The 21,782-nt window shown below is 35.6% G+C and overlaps 1 protein-coding gene across 1 annotated transcript in view; it reads right to left on the bottom strand.

Moving 5' to 3' along the window:
• LOC144445460 (neurocalcin homolog) overlaps window positions 1-21,782 on the bottom strand; it is a 158,496-nt gene that overhangs the window by 90,412 nt on the left and 46,302 nt on the right. Inside the window, exon 2 of the mRNA XM_078135017.1 lies at window positions 12,067-12,102. The gene's annotated coding sequence lies outside the window, so the exon portion shown is untranslated. The remainder of the gene's footprint in view (window positions 1-12,066; window positions 12,103-21,782) is intronic.

The raw sequence follows: 21,782 nt of genomic DNA, 5'->3' as shown, positions 1-21,782 counted from the left end.
GACATTCTCACCTCTGACACACAAAGTACCATTCATTACAATTTTAAGCTGTTAAACTGCATTTTACACAATGAAATGAAAAGTCAATTTACTGCCATTTATCAATTACATGTAAGTGTTAAAATCTTAAGTGATAGTAATGCTTTCAGTACAGGAACAGTAAATTTATTATTCTTGACTCTATATATTGTTTGTATTAAATTTACTTTGTGTTGTGAATACACAAACGAATGAAAGTTGTAGAAAATGTCAGTTTACATGTTTGCTTATGGTTTGGGAAGCCCGATAGCATAGTTCCATCAAGGAAATGAGAACAAGACACATACATAATACTTTAGCACAAGTGTTGTATAATTTGTAGAGCCCCAAGAAAAACAAGGGGACCTTATAATTGATTTCACTTGCTCCTTAAGGGCAAGGATATCTTGTGAATTCACTATGTTTAACTTTAACACAAAGTTAGATGTTAAACAAGGTAAAATACGTTGGTTTCATGCCACTTTCACTTTCCGGTGCCATCGATCAGAACTTAGGCGGAATTGATATAAGGGTCTTGGTACAGAACTTTTGTTAAACGTACTGTCAAGTAGTTGTGTTGTAACACTAAACAGTTATAGAATTACAATAACAATACAGCTGACAGTACATTTAACAGAAGTTGCCACTGAGCAAGTTAAACTATAATTGTTACAAGTCTTCTCCATTTTAAGCCATAGCCCCCTTGGCATTATACTTTTTATTGATATGTTATATGGTGCTATACAATTTGATCACCCTTATAATGTTGCTGTACACAATTTGAATGGTAACCTTATTAAAAAAAAACTTTTATTTTTCAAATGATTGACAGTTTTAGTTGATAGATGACTACATTTGTATTTATTTATTTATTTATTTATTTATTTATTTATTTATTTATTTATTTATTGCTTAGTGCATCCTAATTGTTATTGATTTGATCTGAGTATTTTTGGACCAGTTGCCCAAGTTTAAAACCTCTAACAATGTATAGTCCGAAAACAGACCCATAGTTCAGTCACAATCATCTGGTCAATTACCTTTATTCTGATGCTGGAAGATGTTATCAAATTCATGATTAGTGAATTTTCAGATGAAATGTTGACCAATGTTTAGGGATTTTTTTGGGTGCAAAAGTTACCATTTTAGTGGCACATACCAGTATACCTTATAAGCATAACCCCCCCCCCCCCCCCCCCCTCCCCTTCTTCTGGCAAACACTTCCTGTTTTAGCACTAAAAAATTTCATCAAGGCTTGTGGATGCATAAATTGTACAAATTTACATAATATGTCTACGCTACTGTATCTTATTCCTGTATTGGTTCCAAGGCTGAAACTGTGACTTCACTAAGTGAGGCATTATTAACTAGCTCAACACTGTCTAGTGCAATTAGCCTAATATCTCAGAGAAACTGTAATGACAATATTAGAAATTAACTTCATCTCCAATTAATCGATATGAAATTGTTTTCATATCTGCTACTGTCTACATAATATGCAAAGTAATGACCTTTGTGCATAGTAATACACAGACGCAATTATTACAGCAAATAAGCCGGTCTGTGTACATTATTTGATTAAAATTACAATTATAAAGCAAACAAGCTGATATGATCGTAATTTGATTTAAATTACATTTCATAATTCTAATTGTATGACAATATTGCATCACATTAGATTGCAATTGATAGTGACAGAGGTTTGGAAACTTGGGTTATTCCTAGGCTTATGTACTTCAGTCACTTGGACTATACCATTTTTCAGTAAGGGAGGTTGACTAAAGGTAGGGTGACTTATGACCGACATAAAGGAGTTGTATTGCTAGCTAATGGGTGATAGGTCCACGCTAACACAAAAACTGCCAATGTATTAACGAAAGTTTAATCAAAACAGCTAGATATAAACTTTTGATTACCTAGAGGTATTTGTTAGCCTTACATTGCACTTGTAGTTTTCTCTTTATAGGCAGTGTCCAACCGGACAGTGACTTTAGCGACCCAATTAGGTTTGAACCTCAGATTTCTGTCTATCATGTTACAAATTAATTTCATTTCCCTTGAAGAAAGGATTAATTTTTTTATTATTTGTAAATCTATGAATGTAGATATTATTAAAGTTGGATGTACTGTACTATATGTTTTCTATACTTCCTTTCACAAGACAACTGTAAAGATAGTACGTACGTACATTGAACCTGTTTCAATCAACATGCTTTGACGAATGTTACTCACATATCTCATTTTTCAATTGTGCTATCAGAATAATATTGTTTTAACCTTGCTTCTGATGAATCTATTTATCAGTAGCCTACCTGTAGACTTGAAGGACTATTACTACTGGGGGTACTACACTATTTCAGCTATCCTAACTGTAGCCTACCTGTAGACTTGAAGGACTATCACTACTACACTATTCCACTACCCTAACTGTAGCCTACCTGTAGACTTGAAGGACTAATACTACCACACTATTCCACTACCCTAACTATAGCCTACCTGTAGACTTGAAGGACTATCACTACTACACTATTTCAGCTATCCTAACTGTAGCCTACCTGTAGACTTGAAGGACTAATACTACCACACTATTCCACTACCCTAACTATAGCCTACCTGTAGACTTGAAGGACTATCACTACTACACTATTTCAGCTATCCTAACTGTAGCCTACCTGTAGACTTGAAGGACTAATACTACCACACTGTTCCACTATCCTAACTCTAGCCTACCTGTAGACTTGAAGGACTAACACTACTACACTATTCCACTATTAGAATTGACACTTTGATCTTTTGAATTAATAAGGACCTTTTTTTAGAAATATTTGCATTTAGGGGTACAAACATAGCCATTAAAAGTAAAATTGACTTTGTAGGAGGAGAACTAAAGTGCCCCCCCCCCCCCCCCCCCGTAAGCTACATTGTACTATTGACCTCGCCTCTTATCATAATATGCACTATTCTGCAAATTCACCACTGCAAATTCAATCACTTTTACAGAAAGAACATCAGTGTACACTTACTGTTGCCATGGAAACATGACACTGTACAATTCACTCAGCAACACACAAAACAAAGAAATATACATGCCATGTTGAGATTTAAACAACAAGCGACCTATTGGTCAGAATTATATCTCTGCTGGTTTTTTGTTCGTTTTCGTTTTTGTTTTTATAACATATGTAGAAGTGGTTCTGCTGTTCAGCTCTTCCACTATGTAGTTTTTTGTTTTAGCAAAGTAACAAAGTGGTTAGTGGTTTCATATGATGACTCGCACACACTATAGAACACATTTCACACAGAAAGTTGGTAAAATATTGCACTTTTATTATTATAGTCACCATTTTACAAAAATTCTATTTTTACCCCTAATTTGAATATTAACAACCCAAGCAATTTGTCTTGAACAAACTTATATCTGCTCATCACAAGATACCTACACAACAAATTTTGTTTCTATCTAAGAAGATTTTCCAAAACTTCTATTTTTAGAACTAATTTGCATATTAATGACCCAGTCAATATATCTTGAACAAACTTATATCTGCTCATCAAATGACACCTACACAACAAATTTCAGGTCAATTGACCATGTGGTTTTAGAGGAGAGTTGACAGACGGAGAAGTTGACGCACGGATGACGGACGCAAACAGGGAATCAAACTAACCCTTCAGCTCTGCTTAGCTGTCGGTGACAGCGGAGTTAAAAAGTACATTGAACTTTTCATTCTGTTTTATAATACAACAAAGCCATGTAGATCTTGATTTATTTCATCAATATACACATTAGTGCCAAGTCAATCAACTGTAAACTAAATGGCTAGTTGATGTAAATTAGTAATTAAAATGAAAACGTGTGAATTCACCAAATAATTCACACTAATGGTTATGTTTAAACTGATTGGCATATCGACAAAACAGAGATTATTAAAATACTCAACTACGGAAGTAGTTGATTATTTCAATAAGTGTGTTTTCAGTATTATGTAGAAAGTTGGTCTCAGATTCAGCAGACTCAGATTGGCTGCCAACTTGAGACTAGTCTCAGATTCAGCCTCATATTGTTTCATGTGTAGACAATTACCATGACATCCAATGAAAACAGTCAAAAAAGTAGTTGATATACAGAAAATTATTCTGTAACTATTTAAAGTACCTGTTACATGTATGATGACAAATCACTACATAGACTCAGAAACTGAATTCATAAACTTTGTCAACATTTTAAAGTTTTTTTGCCATTCAATGAGTTTAAAACATTTGGTCTATGCACGTTGTTTCACATTGGGTTTCAAGTAGAAATTTAAAAGAGAACACAGACTCAAGGAAATAATTATTGTATTTTCATTTCACATCATGTAATGTTCGCTTGGTTGCCAAGAAACATCAAATTGAAACTCTTTTTCACTTTTACTTTTCTTTCACAGATTCAAGGATCTTAGCAGACATGATTATATTCATTAGCTATATATAAATTATCTGATAACCAACGGGAGCTATAGTCCCATTTATACGCTCCTTTGGTTCAGTGTTAGTGCAGGAAGAAACCGGAGTACCCGTTGAAAATCTGTGTTGTTCGGTAGGGTCAAACTGAAACATCAAATTGAAACTCTTTTTCACTTTTACTTTTCTTTCACAGATTCAAGGATCTTAGCAGACATGATTATATTCAGTAGAGGTATACATTGAATGGTAATGAATATTCATCTGAAGGAAGGAAGCTCTTTAGCATCATGAATATTTATTACATGAACAATGCATATTCATGACTTCATCTGAAGGAAGTAGGCTCTTAGGATCATGAATATTCAGTGTGCATATATTTCTGTGGAAAGACCTTTTGCACAGATTTAGCTAAAATAAATCCAGTGCCAAAAATAACAACTAATGTACTATCATAGATACCATAGCAACACTTATAAGTGTGTCTTAATAAGAAGTAACAGAAGCACTTAGCGAATGCAATGTTCTACTAGTGTGTTAGACTGCTTGTGTACTCTGCTTGCTGTGATTTGTCCTTGCATTGACACACAGCCATAATTGGAGTATCGATACCTGAATATCGCCCTCAGGCACTTCCTGTCTACAATGCTAGATAACAACTTGGCATCACTTCATTGGTGTAGTCAGAGGGAAACAGGCAGTGGAGAAAAAACATGTACTCTCGAGTTACATTCTCCCTTACCATTCTGTAGTTGCTTCGCAATCACGTCAGATAACACTGATCTATACACGAGTCAATTCATTGGTCACTGCAAGCCGGCAATGCATAACTTCTCTATGTGAAATCACGTCTTCTCTGTGTATATCGTGAAAATTGATGAGAGAAAACCTCAGCTATATGCACTCTCTAAGTTTAAACTTTACCACAAATGCTTTAAGCATGGGAACGTTTCAATTTATGAGGGAAGTGATAGCCTCGTCATAGCCTAGAATAAAGTCATGTAGAGATTTTGCTCACTTTTCATTTTTATTTATTTATTTATTTATTCATTTATTTACTAATTTATTTATCATTCTAAATCTGTCTTAAGATATATGAAAACATCTCATGTTAGATGGGTTGACAGACAATGTCTGTCAGCTTTTCTATGCGAAGGACCCACAGAGTTGTCAAATTCTTAGCATGTTGTTGATGAAATTTTAATATATTGTATTGTACAATTGTCATGAATTGTGTTTTTTTTGTTTCTCTTCTTGTGAAGGCTTAATAAATAAATATATAAAATAAATAAATTATCGGATAACCAACGGGAGCTATAGTCCCATTTATACGCTCCTTTGGTTCAGTGTTAGTGCAGGAGGAAACCGGAGTACCCGTTGAAAACCTGCGTTGTTCGGTAGAGTCAAACTGAACAACACTCTTCTTACTTACAGCGTGGTAAATTTTAATCAAACCCTGAATGGGTTGAAGTTGGAATGTGTTAAGAAACTATGTTAGTACATGTACAATGAATACAAACCCTGAATGGGTTCGAACCCTAACCGCAGTGGTAAGCGGCAAGTGGTTTAACCACTCAGCCACCGACAACCCCTACAACGTCTGCCATTTTGCTGTAAAATGGTCGACATATATATTCAAACCTGAAATCAGATTTCGATTTCAGCAACATTGAATATGGTACGTAGTCATGTTTACATGGTACAGTTCAACCCTCTGAGTTTATTCTAATCACATGGTCACATTATTGACATCACCTGCATCCTATCTACTGTAAACCTAGATATTTTCACTAACCTACAAAATTTTGTAATTTTACAGTCTTCAGCAAGTTCTCAAAGACCTAATTACCAGACAGGTGCATTGTGTTCATGTGCAGGAAGGCATTTTAGTCACTACTTATTTTTACGTTTTTGTTTTCCAGCGAAAATAAGTCTTTAGTGAAAATATGCAGGTTTACAGTAATTCCTAAAAGGCATGTCTTGGTAAAGATAACAGGACAGACAATTTGAATATCACTTCCAGGCAATATCGGGTACACTTCATCAGGAACACAAGATAAAAATTAACCTGGGATGATTCTAGTCATGTGGACATAGTCTGTGAGATTATTCAAATTGCTGTGTTTTTTTCTGAAATCTTAACAATTTCTGGCTGCTAACCTTAATCTTCTTTCCATGTTAGAGACAATTGCACAAAGTCACATATAAGCGATATAATAAGCGAACTTCGTTCATTTTCGGAGGGAGGGACAATGCAATTCCTGAACTTCATTTTTGTCACTTCTAACCAAATTTTGATGGAAAACTTTCCCTCCTTTAATGATAACAGCTTTGTACTTACTACTGAGATGTTGATAAGTTGATTAAAAAAATTTAATTCTAACATGAGATACGGTGCTGAGTTTCTGGTAGTATTTTAATGTGTTTACAATCACGTTTGTACATTACATTGATCGTATTGGTATTACCATCATAGTTTACAACATATATAAATGTTTGATGTCACACTTAAATCATATATGTGAATGTTTGTTATGGGGGAAGGGGAGGGGGAGGAGGTTTTGACCTAAACTAAAGATGTTCATTTTTGAGCTTGTACGACAATGTGCGATCTTCCCTTAACAATGATAATGTCTACCCACATCAAGTTAATGTCACTCTATGATCTTCAATTGTTCACTGGATATATCTCGGGGTAATATTTGACTTGTTTGCCCTTGTGATGTAGCTTTACAACTAATGTAGGATTTATATGGTTTGGGGGTCCGGAATAAATGAACAAACAGACAGATAGACAGACAGACGGTGCCATGACATCAGCTTCCATACGGGACAAACAAACTTGATGGGGGCTGAAAAGTATGCAAGATTTAGGACATTACATTTCCATCTCAAATCACCTCTTGAAACTAATGGAGTGAAGATGAACATAGTATTTTTCCCTACCGTCTAACTACATTGAGTATGTCCATTCTATCTTTCAGGACGCGTGTTTGAGTTCATTTTGGTGCATGTGATTCGGAGATCTTTCTATGCATATACTGCATCATTTATTTGGTATATTGTCTTATTTTTCGGTATACAGGTATTCGTCAGGTCGATAACCCATAATTATCTTGCCTATGCCTTTTGTCAAAGAATTGTTATTTAATACGTCATGGATTATATACTAATTGATAAGAACTATATTACATTTTGTAATCTTTACTTTTGTACTCCTACCTCTTGAATTCGAAACTAGCAGCTTTATCCACACTGGGTAGATATGTTTACTTATTGCCCTTGGGGCCCAGGCATTTCATATCAACTTTTGGAACTTGGGTTTAGACATTTTCAGTATTGCCAAAATGCCCACGGCTCAAAAGTCAACAATTAAATCCAGCAGGTTCATTCATGTGGAGGTGGACATTTTGAAAAACCCTCTATTAAGGAGACCACTTGTTAATAATTAGAAGAAAATTCATCTATTAGAGAGACCACTTGTTAATAATTACAGGACACCAAATGTTGCAATGTGACATGAGCAAAAGGTACACATTCCAAATACAGCCCCCCAGGTATTCTCAATTAAAATATTTTTGTCACCTACTTCACAACAACGAGTGGAGATAATGGCAAACCGGGAGTCGAGACCTTTTGAATGTCCCTCCCAGACACTATAACTTAGAGGTCAATATAAAAGATAACAACTTGACAGGATAGGGTGGCTATTTCAAATATTGCCTTCAGCCATTCTACATCTGCAAGCAAAGATAACACATTCAAATGGCTGTAGTCAAACCTTTTGGATGTCCCTTCTGTACGATAAAAGTCAACATTCTGGAACCTTCTAGAAGTGAAGGGTATATACATGTAGTTAAAATACTGCTTTCAGGCACTCTCTCTCTTAAGTTGAAGATAGATAACAAATGAATTTGTTTGGTTATCTGAATAACTACCCCTTTTGGACACTTCTATGTCTCCTCTACAGAAGTGTTCAAAATGTACACACATAAAGATAACAACATGACACGACCGAAGCAGACATTGTGTATGTACTCTCAAAATTACACTAACTAACTTTAGTCTTGCTACATACATACAAAATATTATACTTATATACATGATACAGGGATGTTGATAAGAGCCGGTAGGCGGCAAAAAAATGCTGACTATTCTGCAATGTTTTGTCAGTCACTTTTTCACGACTTTGTTTAACAATTCTCCATATCAGCCAGTATCCATCTGTGAACAGATTCATGAGCCTCATTCATAGATATTCCTGCCACTTTTTGTCATATTTGACTTGCTACTTTTAAAATTAGTGATATCCCTGTTTAATAGTTTGTTTTTTTGACAAACAAAAAGATTTCCTTCACTAAAGATTTCATACCTATATTTAATCTAATTCAAAAAATTTTTATTGTGCCAGAATCGAGAATCGTCGCACTATTCAATAGCATCAATATGGGTCAATCCACATGAATTGCTTTTTTTGAACATAATTATGTCACAGTGTCTTTAAGTTTGTTCTTGAACTGTTCAGAATTGAGGATTGCTGTATAAGAATTCCATAGTCTAGGAGTACTGTTTGAAAATGTGCAGATACTGTATGTCTCAGTTTTGAATACCCATACACTGCCAAAGAGCACTGTACTTTATAAATATACCAGTACCTTTCACAACAAAGTTGATGATCTTGATGAGATGTCAGGCAAACTTTGAGATTCACTTCCAAAAAATGTTTTGACTCTGTGAGTAGACATTTCATTTCTCTATTTGGTACTATGATTCTTTTACTATGTAAAATAGCTTATATATAGATGTTTGATAAAAGAGTCTGAAAATTACCATGTTAGCATAAAATACCATGATTGTTTTTCGTGAATGACGACAAGTGAGTAAAATCTACCCAAGATCTCCAGGTACATGTTTTAGTGGAGTTCCAACTAAAATCGGAATAATGGGGTTGCCACCAATTTACAATCATCCTTGGGAGGGACAGTAATATTTTAAATGATACATGACAAAAAAAAATGTGACAATTTAAAGGAAAGGAAATAATTGTCAATTTTACCAGTTTTCTCTCTCAGACTCTGTTCTGGAGTTCCCAAACCTTAAAGGGACATGGTCTGCAACCTGGAAGTATTTTTCGTCACTTTTCTTTCCAAATAAATCGTTACTTATATTTTACCCTTCGCTATCACCTGTTTAACATAGTAATCACTGTCCAAACTCCCATCGTAATAACTACTGTGATACTGTTTTCTCATACTACATGTCTAAAATGATTTAATCATTTTATTCTTGTGTAATAGTATATAGAATCACAATTAACAGTTAATATGTTAGTTTTGCCAGTCAGCAACCACTTGTCATTAAACAAGTGACAGTGAAGGGTAAAATACAAGTAAACTTTTATTTGGAAAGAAAAATTATGAAAAGTACTCAGTAGTTACTGAGCATGTCCCATTAAACAAGTGACAGTGAAGGGTAAAATATAAGTAAACTTTTATTTGGAAACAAAAATGACGAAAAGTACTCAGTAGTTACTGAGCATGTTCCATTTAACAAGTGACAGTGAAGGGTAAAATATAAGTAAACTTTTATTTGGAAACAAAAATGACAAAAAAGTACTCAGTAGTTACTGAACATGTCCCATTAATAAAAATACTGAATTTGACTGTTCTTAGCTACAACCTTATCACACTATGACAAGTTTCATGTCTAAAATACCCTATAAAATTTTGATGACATTTAGGATGGGTTATTTCATGTGATTAATACGTTTAAAGGTTGTCTCTTCACCTCGGATGATAATTACTTTCCATGATAGTCATTTTAGTCGTCCCTTGTGAGTTATAATATGGGATATTTCAATTCTTCACTGACCTAATTGCGACATAATAAATTGCTTAGCAAATGAAACTTAGTTTCTTCATGCATCTGTCATTAGGTAAATATGTAGACATTCATTAAAGTGCCAATATAGATGAGGATTGGGTATTTACTTTCAATTTTTAATTTATAAAACAATTTTATCATGGCTTCCTACTACTTGAAAAATTAGTGTGAAACAACATATGCCAAGTTCTTGTTTTGTAACTCAACAAACTGCCAAAAAAGATAAATATGTATAAAATGTTTGTTATTGTAGGTACAATAACAAACATTTTTACATATTTTTCAGCTTTTTACAGTGTAATTTGAGTTACAAACAAGGACAGGCCTTAATGATATTTTCTATCAAGGACTAATTCAAAACATACAGCCTCTTCCAAAGACGATACTGACTACTTGTGTACTAGCCTCTTCCAAGGACTAATTTTATCATACATGATAGCCTCTTCCAAAGACTACTTTAACTACTCGTATACTATCCTCTTTCGAGGACTTCTAAATATTGATGATACTATCCTCTGCAGTCCAAATAAGAATACAACCTTTTTCAAGGACTGTCTTGTAAATGTACATTGTCAACTTCATTATTTCATGTACCTGTATATTTCAATTACTGTTGAAGTACAAGTATGCTAAAAAAATATACCACACATAACATGCACAACATCACCCTACTATTACAGGGCCTCACAACGGCAACGCTAAAACACACACTGTCAAGAAGTAGGATCGAATAAACATAAATTACTCTGACTTGCCAGGATTGTTACATACCAGATTTCAGTTAACTATTCTCTATGACCCTCATCAGAATTCTGTTTTGAATTACTTTCAAAGAATATATGTTTTGTTTTCATTTTCTGGTGGAATAAATTTGAATTCAATTTCAATTCATGCGAAAAATGTGGTTATTTTCTAAATGCAATTTTCAGGAATATTTGTCTAAATAGAGAACGAAGAAAATTTGGATGTTTTCGTCCAGGGAAAACATTGCTATTGATTTATCCTTGAACTCTCTAGAGTTCTACTCAAAATCCTAAAAGGCTTTATGATATGTTTAGAGCTTACCCTTCAAACTTCAAGTTGAAGTCCCTAGTATTCAAATTTCTAAATATTCAATCAAGACTCAGAAATTATAAAAACAACAAAGAACAATTTGCTGTGGTCTAGTCCTACGATACATGTTACAATCATCTCCACCGTATAGTCAAATGGATTTCTCCAGCACAGAATTCCATTTTTGCCACCAACAGCAATGGTTTACGCTATGGGAGTGTTTATATAATATATAAACCTGATGACGCTATCGTATCCTTGAGTAACTTACATTCAAACTGGAGGTTGAGTTTGTAGGAAACTGAACAAAGTAACCAATTATAATCGCCTGTCAGTGTGTGATGGATTACTACTGATATGCACTTTTCATCTTTTCCCCAGCAAGAGATTTAGCTAGATTTTTGATAGAATGTGTCAGTTTGACTATACGTTAGAAAGCAGTAATAAAGAATGAGTACATGAATAGTAACTAGACAAAACTTGTTGGTGCACTCTGGTTTTAGTTTTTACTCTTGAAAAAAACAGTGTGCACTGTTCTCATTCCAGGATTCCAGGATATCCTGACCCCCCCCCCCCCCCCCCCATCTCCACACCCTCCCATCCCCACACCCGAACATTTGGCAATTCTAAACCTCCTATTCAAGTTCCTAGTACTAAATCCAATCTTACCTGTGTACAGCCTGCAGAGTATCTCTTCTACTGTATCTACAACAAATCAGAAGAAATGGGAATATTGAAAATACATTGTTTATTCTGTATCCATGGAAACATGTCATATGATGAGGAATCTGCCAATCAGATCATGGTATTTATTTATTTCGATCAATGACCTAGCTACTACCGTACTTCTCTTGCTAACTGTGACCATAATGAAAAATCCTCTTTTATTGAAGCATTAAAATTTATGAGAATTAGTGATCAGTTTGCAAATAATAAAAATCGCTTTGTGACAATTCTTGGAAAATCGTATATAAATCGTGATGTCTGCATAAAGTGAGGTCTTCCAAACATAGATTTATTCTACAATCGTAATTATTAACATAGATATAATCATAAATTTTCTATACATGTTTCATGAAAACATTAAGAATATTAAATAATTGGTATAATTTTATTGTAATATGTTTCTGACAAAATGTCCTCAGACGTAAAAAAAAAAAGTTGTTTGGTTCTGGTTACCCGACCCCACCTAGTTTTTCATTGCTGACCTTAAACTTTTTTTTACATCTTCGAGAAAAAAAAAATAAAATGATGGAAATTCTAACATCGTGAGGACAAAATATGCATTGTCCAGAAATTGTGGCAAATGAATGTAAGAATTTACAGGAGTCTTTTAGACCAATGAATCAGTACGTTTTTTCATAGCAAGGAAGGTAAACTTAGAAAAATTAACGCAAAAGTAAAATACCATTTGGATTTCTCACCATTTACAAAATGTTTTTGATTAGGTAGTTCATTGATTGATTGATTTGTTAATTGCCTGATTGATTATTGATTGATTGGCCGGTTAATTGAATAAAAATACAAGAAAACAGAATTTGCTTGCACCATTAGAAAACATGCATTTTTTGGCTGGGTCACAGTGACACATGAAATGACACTCTTTACACTTCCATCCAACCACATGGCAAAATTAAGTCACACCACAATGGCTAATTGTGTAATAATATATATACTTTATTATTCAAAATCAAATCTGGAAATTCAAATATGGTCAGCACTTGTACATGTACATTGCCAAAGTGCCTTTATAAAACAGAAGGAAAATGCATTGTTAGTTAGGGTCAAACTCAGCATCACCCTTCTTACATACAGATCTTGTTCATTTTTATCAAACCCAAGTGGAGCTGAGCAGGTTCAAATCCAGACTGCAGTGGTAAGAGGTGATGAGTGAACTGCTCGGTACCGGTAACCCCAATATTTGGCCATCAACGATGTGTTAAAAGTACACCGTACACGGAACAACAATGTTTAACACTGGATCAAGTGACAGTATTTTCTTCCTGAATTCATTTACAAAGGTACAGACAAGAAAGGTCGTAGTGTTAACAAGCGATTGATAGCTACAAGATGGTGTTATTTTGATCACATAGGAATACAATTCGTACAAAAAATGTGAAATTGAACTGTCTAAGGTCTTTGAAAGACAACACACAGATAACAAATCTCTTTTGTTTCTCTTATCAGGAGACATAAACATGGAAGTCGTCTTATCTCTGCGCCACTTGGGGGCATGCTCATCAATTTTTCACCTAATCTTTCTATGCCTTGATATGCGATTCCCAGTCAAACTTATCTCTTGAATATTTGATACATTCTCATGAATATTTAATAGTTATGATGATCTCAAGTAACATTGATTTGTCTTCAAAAACAGTTGGTTATGTGTATTTGTTTATTTTTTGTGTTTTTGTTTCGTTTTTTGTTTCGTTTTTTTTTCTGGAGTTTAATGTAAGCAATTTGTTTACATTGAAAGTGAGGAGGGAAGCAACAGAGCCTAGGGGAGGGTGAGAATGAAGAATAGGAGGGTGAGAAAAAACAAGGATGGTGAGGGTCGGGGTCAGGGAGATGTACATTTTACATGTAATTGAGAAAAATGTGGAGACAGGAATTGGGAAAGGTGCGAGGGTCAATTGGGAAAGAAGAAAAGGTTTCTTGGTAGAATATTGAGGACAGTGAAGGAAATGGTAGGGAAAGGGTGAAAGGTGGGGAAGAATGGGAAGGAGGGAATAGAATTGCCTGCCAGTAGTTGTTTTGTAATCATGATGTGTGTGTGTGTGTATGTATGTATGTATGTACATGTATGTATGTATGTATGTATGTATGTATGTGTGTGTGTGTGTGTGTGTATGTATGTATGTATGTATGTGTGTGTGTGTGCAGTGTGTGCGCATGCGAGCATGTGTGTGTGTGTGTGTATGTATGAACATGTATGTATGTGTGTTTGTGTGTGCAAAATGATCTCAGTTACAGTGAATGCAGGTTTAAGATCATAGTCTAGAGTACAAATAGAACACAGTATACAAAATATAGTAGTCGCTATAGCTAAGTTCCATGCACGTAACTACTAAATACTAAGTACATGTACTGAACGAATGGCAAAAGATGAAACTGTTTCTTCATCTTTGATCCTTATCTTTGACATCACAAGTTAAAGGTCATCTGTTTCCATAGTAACCACTTAGAAGATTAAGTGAGTCGTGTGAGCTGTCAGCTGTTTTTTTTTTCAATAAAGCAGGAGTTATTCTTATAAAAGCTTAAATCTTTTAGTACCCATCAGTCATTGCAAGGGATGTACTTTCTCATTTTGGGTCAAGACTGAATGAAATATTCTGGGGGGGGGGGGGGGGGGGAGTACAGCCGCTTATTGGGTATATGTATATGTGCTGCCCTTTGGGGTGGGGTTTTTCAACCTTTGGTCTACAAGGGGTACTTTATTTGTAGAGATAAGAATTCTAAAATGGGGTCCACTTTACTCAATTTTCTATTTTGTTTGGTCTAATATGGGGTCATGGAAGGAACCACATAATAAATTCTTGACTAGTTCAAAATTTCCTAGCTGCATGGCTTTCACCATGTAACACGCTCACAGAGCTCATAGAACACCTATGAAACTGCTGTTTTAGAGAATATTACAGATTTTCTATCTCCTAATGTTGGACTACAGTATTATGAATGTACAGGAATGAAATTCATCACTTTGCTTTTTAAAATAGTAACTGTTTGCAATTGAGGACTGCATTTGAGAAAATATTGGCTTGCTACACATTGGTGCTACACATGTACACAATCATAATACGTTGTTTCCTGTCTCTGGAATCATATTTTGTATTTAGTTCCAAACTCAGAACATATTAAATAATTTACCTACCCAGTGTACTATATTTTGGCTAACTCATTCAGCCTTCTGTTATTGTATACGATTCAATAACACAGACTTGTCATATGACTGTAGGAGAAGATATGTAAAATCCCTAAGAAGGATAGTCTCGGTGGAGTCATGATGGGTGAATGGTTAGCGTGACCGGCTTGGAATCTACAGGTTGCAGGTTCGAGCCCTGTCGCTGCCTGCTGTTTGTTTTTGAGTGGCTAAAGTCCCTGGGCAAGATTTGAACCACAATTGTGCCTCAGTCAACCCAGCTGTATAATTGGGGACCTGGTAGGATGTAGGTTGCAATGTGAAGGCTTTAATCCTATGCGCTGAAATGGATGCAATGGATTGTATGCTCCCCAGGGAGTTGAGGAAGACTTATAAGGGCATTGTGTCGTTCTGATCCGAGCCAGGGGTAATAATTGTAAAGCGCTTTGAACATGGCATGGGAAAGCGCCCAACATTATCATTATCATTATTATTACCTGGACTCTCACCACTGGGAGCTCTTCTCCGAGACCACCAAACGAAAGTCTGGGGAAACCACATTTCAACTACCCTGCGACAGAAGTCACACAATACACTTCTTCAAACCATAAAAAAATGGGCTTACGAATCTCGTTTCTATAGACTCGCATTTGGAGTGGTCTCATAGGCAGCGCCCCCAGTGGCGAGAGGCTGGGTAACTGAGACTATAAGAAGGACCAATGCAAAGACAGTGACAAGTCAAGAAATGACAACTTATTGTAGGTATCCCATATGTCAGAGGTGTTCAAAAAAAAGTTTTCAAAGCAGAGAGAATAAACATATACCACTGACTGTTCAACTCCATGAGACATTACTACGTACTCACCGATGTCAACTAAAAAATAGAAAATTTGACAAAATGTGAAGTAATATACCACATCAAATGTGAAGGCTGCAATCACAACTATATTGGGATAACAACTAGACAGTGTGGGACCAGGGTAAAAGCTGCCAGAACAAAGAAACTTCTGTCAGCAATTTACGAACATTGTAAGAAGTTGGGACAGTCAATCAACCCTGTGTTAACATCAAGGTTATTGCATGTGAAGATAATTGCATCAAACATCATCGAGTGAAAGAAGTCATGTGGGCATTGTGTGACTTAATGAAACTAATATAAGCATCATGTGACTTTTTCAACCAATCAGCTTCCATACATGGTATGCATAAAAAATACTGACTTTGAATTACTGAGTTCACAGGCTTTGAGGTGAAAATTCTTGCTTGCCAGATGAACCTTCCAGTCTTATCCTATGTGTCTAAGCATCCATGCATTAAAGTACATGTATATTGAGTCGGCATAAAAAGAATACACGTACATGTGTGTACGTCATATCTCATTCTTGAGTGTTGTTAGAAAAGCTATGTTTTCCCAGGATATTATGGGTGACATTTACCTGATAGAATTCCATTCCATAATCTGGTATTTGCGCACAGTCCTTCAATAAAACACGACAAAAACGCCTGAAGTAACAGACCTTGACAGAAAAGCTAAGAAATAACTCAAAATTCACCCTCCAATCACCTGCTTTAATGTATTTTTCAACTTAGCAATAGCGTTCTATCGTGACATAAAAACACTTGAAGGCTTTCATATTCACATGGGGCTATTATCTGATGGAGAAATCCACTCAATGGTGCAAAGAATTGATATGGCTGCCATGTTAGAGTTGTCAAGGTTGACAAAACTATACATCATCCACATGTAACATGATGATGGCTCATCCCTCATTTTAACATGTTCTGATGGACAGATATGAATCAAAATCATGAACGGTTTCATGTCAGAAAAGTACGAAGTTTAACATAGTAGATTTGGGATGACAGATTTGTCATCTCACTTTGAAATCTTCGTTGAATTTTCACCAGCAGGCAATAGTAAATAGTTGTTACAGCTGACTGCTAATGTTTTTGATGGTACAGTACAGCTTAAATTAACTGCTTTTTATATAGATTAGCATGGTGCTAGCATATGGTGCTAGAATGTCAGTCTTGCTGAGTGTTGCTACCGGTAACACTAGGCTATACTGTACTAGTAACATCTCACATCTGTATTCACAAGTGGGGGGGTTAATGCCTGAACCAGTAACTTATAGTTCTATGTATATGAACACCAGGTTTGCCTAGTGTTAACATCAGCCTGACAATCAGGAAACCTGACAGGGATTCTCGAGCAGTATTAGACACAATCTGATTAAAATCCGACGTAGATGTCGGCTAATCATTCACTGCTATTTTACCTTCGTTATTTTGCCTGAATTTACCTTCGTGGTACATGTTTACGTTTTTAGCCTGATCGCCTCCTCTACATCTGAAGTGGTGCCCATGCAAACAAATTTCTGCTCAGTGAGCCACACAGCCAATCAGGTTGCATCTTACTTGTCATGGGCATACGCATTGAATATCAACAAACAACATGGCGTTACTAAGTGTGCACACAGGCAACTGACAACCCCGGCTGACAATGTACGAAGTATTTTTCAAGCGTATGCCCATGACAAGTAAGACGCAACCTGATTGGCTGTGTGGCTCACTGAGCAGAAATTCATTTGTATGGGCGCCACTTCAGATGTAGAGGAGGCCTCCAGTCTGCTTAAACTAAAATCACGTGGGGACGCAACAACATCACTATATAATGTTTATATGAACACTGTAGGGGAGCACAGAATTCTGTGAGAGAGTAACAACTAGACATAACTTGAATGTGTGAAGATAACGTAGTGTAAAATCAGAACATGGTCGTCAGGAACTAGACTAAAGTTACCAACGTTCCCACCAAACTCGTTGTGCATGTACAACATACTGACAACAATGTTGTATAAAGTGTGACTACATGTAGTAGTTTTTTTCATCTTCTGTTACACTATTCCCACAAACCTTTGTAAAAACACTGAATGTAGCTGCAAAATTTAGAGGAACACTGACTTGATAATTGTACGGTCTCTATAGCCTTTAAGGAATCTACCATGTTAAATGACAATGAGCAGGTTGAACGTTGTCATGTGTCTTAGTTCTTCCCTTATATATCAAAGTTAGTCTACCAATACAGTTGGATGTTTTGGTATTGATACATAATACTTAATCTTCTTCCTACCAGTAACATTGTGTTGATGTATTTATTTATGGATTTTCCCTTGAGTCCAAATTATACCAGCAATTGTTTAGTTCATAATACTGAACAAATAGCAGGTGACAGATACATGTAAGGCATCCTTCTGAGGCTGCTGTATAAACCTGGGACTATTCATATGAGTAAAAGAGCATGTCAACTTTGGCTTTGTTCAATCAAACCTATATGGTAGAGAGCTGGGGTTAAGTAGTCTTACGGTAAGACCTCAGACTTGTGCTTGGAAGGTTGCTATGAACAAATTTTAAAGCAAAGGATGACTGCTAGTACCTCTGGTGTGCAGCTTCATATACAAATGTAAGCCCTCGACAGCACCTTTGGTGCTATGTGACCTGTGGTCGCTTTAAAAAGGTAGCGGAAATGCCTGAGGGGGTAAGCAGCCAGATTAGTGTTGGGGAATAGGTTATCATTTACATTGTACATGCATGTGTCACCTTTTACAAATTGTACTGAAGCTGCATATACACAGTGACACAAATACTGAATGAATGTGTTCACACTGAACATTTTTTACACAAAGCAGACTACAAACTACCAATGTACATGTAGTGATGTTTTGATGCAGTAACATGTTCTGCCTGAATTTGTATCAAAATTTAAACAAACTCAGATTCAGGAAACCCGCAGAAGATCTACTGCATGAACTTGAAAGCTCTTCTACAACTGATTATGCATCTGATATAAGTATATACACCTAGATGTACATGTTGTAGCTAAATAGGTGAAGTGACTGATGACTGAACAGTATCTGCATCTTAAGCAGTAAACATTCAACCTACTACACAAACTGTTTTTTGTCCATCACATGTATAGGTCTCTATGAATGCCTAGTAAGTAACTCAAATTAGCAGTACAGATAGTTCAAGTAAACTGGCCCCCTAAACATTGTATCAAGACTACCAAATTGATAAGGTGGTGTCTACATGGATTTAACAGAGCAATGGAAATCAATAGAAAATTGTTGCTGAAAAGTTCACCTGAGTATTAAAATCTAACTACCCAGTGTAGATCAGCTTAAATTCAAGTCCTGCATACCTGTATGTAAAATGTAACTTAAGTACCTTTGAAGTCAGGCATTTAAAAAACATAATTATGTAATAAATTGAATTTTCTAAGTACTATAATTATAGTTTCTACATATTATGTCACGTCAATGTAAAGTCCTTGGGCAAGATTTGAACCATGATTGTGCCTCAGTCAAACAAGCTGTATAATTGGGACCTAGTAGGATAGAGGTTGTTATGTGAATGGTTTAATTCTATGTACTTACAGAGGCTGCAATGGATAGTACAGTATGCTCTCAGGGAATTGACAAAACAATTGTGTAAAGGGCCATTGTGCCATGATAGATCTGTGCCAGGAGTAATAATTGTACATGTACAGTGCTTTGAGAACAGTAGGAAAGCACTATCTAAAAACTACCATCTTATTGTTGTTACTGACATGTAATGCCATTTTTTTATCAGATACAATTTCATCTGTTGTTAAAACCATTACCTGTTTGTCACTTCAAAATCTTTTTAATCAATTTTATAATCACTTTCATTTGTTAAAAAAAATATTGTTATTTGTTTTTCACATGCCTTCGCTTTATGATCAATCTCAGTCTATAGTCAATGTTTTGAATTTTTACTGTTATGTAATTTGCAAGCAAATTCCTTGAGAAAACTCACTGACGTCTAAAAGTAATTGGAAATGCAAGCACTTTTTGTATTCATTTATTGTAGACTGTAACTAATAAATGTACTTTATTGATCCAAATCAAACTCGGAAATTGAGATAGGGTCATCATTTATGCAGTGCCCCAGGATGCCCTACCTAGCAGGAGGGAGGGGTACCTGGGAAAAACCTGTGTTGTTCAGTAGGGTCAAATTTAGCATCACCCTTCTAGGCTATATACGGTACAAGCATGCTGAGTACTGGAATAAAGTGAACTTGAACTAAATATAGCTCAGCTGTGGTAAATTATTAATCAAACCGAGCTCGCACTGGGTGGTTCAAACTCTGGCTACAGTGGTGGCACACAAGCTAACTCAGTTCAGCCACCTACAACCCATGTTTTTATAGCTATGGAGAGTAGCAGAGAAACCTAATGTTGACGACATACAAGAATATTCAACTGTAGTCTGACATTATGATGTGGAAAATACTTTACAACTGTGTTAATTATTAATCTTGATTATAATAGTAAAATCCAACAACAAAACAGATTCTCCCCTGTCACAAGAACTCTGTTCTGTGTGTAGACTTGTACCAATTCTCATTCAACACTGATGCTGTCCACAAGTGCCTTGAGGGGTCTTGCAGATTTATAGTCAACATCGATGCTGTCCACAAGCAGTGTCCTGAGGGGTCTTGAAGATTTGTAGTCTAATCTACATGTATGTATTTTTCTCAGTCTGTCTGGCACCAATTTCATTTAAACTATGTACAAAGATGCGACATCATGATCATATACATGAACATGCCATGTACTTATAATCCCATCTTCCTTTAGTCATCTTGGCAATAGTTTGTCAGATACAACATTAATGCTGCACTATCAGCCAGTGATAGGGCTGAACAATACATTGCATCTTATTGTCTATTTTGCCATGTTCAGCCATTCTGGTCATTTCCTAGGGTTTGTGGAAAAGCATAATATTCGTCAAGCCAGAAGTTTGGTAAAATTGATATCATCAGAGTTTTTCCTATACACCCTTGCAAGAAATCCCTAAATGGCCAAACACATTCAAATTCAGTAGGGCTTCTTTACAGGACTTCAAAGATGAGTATTAAGTTACAATATAATATATCACCTAAATCACATCTTTGGAGCACATATTTTGTAAAACATACACCTACCCCAGCAGAAAAATAATGTTACTTTCAGACTGGCTTGCAAGAATGCCAGGTGCTTGTATATACATGTACATGAGATGTAGTTTATTTTACAACGATTCTAAGACCCAGGAGGGGAAATAATTGTGCTCTTGTAACCTAGGTACGTCTATACGGTGAGCTCAGGTGGAAGTTATTTTACTTGATTCCCTTGAATAAAAACACATGGGATGTATATTCTGATGGGCAGGATGAAGGCGAGATGGATGGATGTACATGTATATACACTATAATGGAGTTATCTACCTCTTTAGATAGTTTTACTAGGATTTTTACCATAGAAGGATGTGTCCTTGCATAAAAAGTGAAATTTTGCAAAATTATCCAAAATAGATTATTTTGCACAATGAACACAAGACACACAAGACTGATATTTACTTTAAAACAGGCAATATTGATGAGGATTGGGTTTAACTGAGTCCAAAATACATTGACCTTTTCCAAGGCATAATGACCCACCTTAAAAGTTAGGTTTTTGAC

This window comes from Glandiceps talaboti, chromosome 14 (genome assembly GCF_964340395.1).
Source record: "Glandiceps talaboti chromosome 14, keGlaTala1.1, whole genome shotgun sequence".
NCBI lineage: Eukaryota > Metazoa > Hemichordata > Enteropneusta > Spengelidae > Glandiceps > Glandiceps talaboti.
This window is presented reverse-complemented; position numbering and strand designations above follow the sequence as displayed.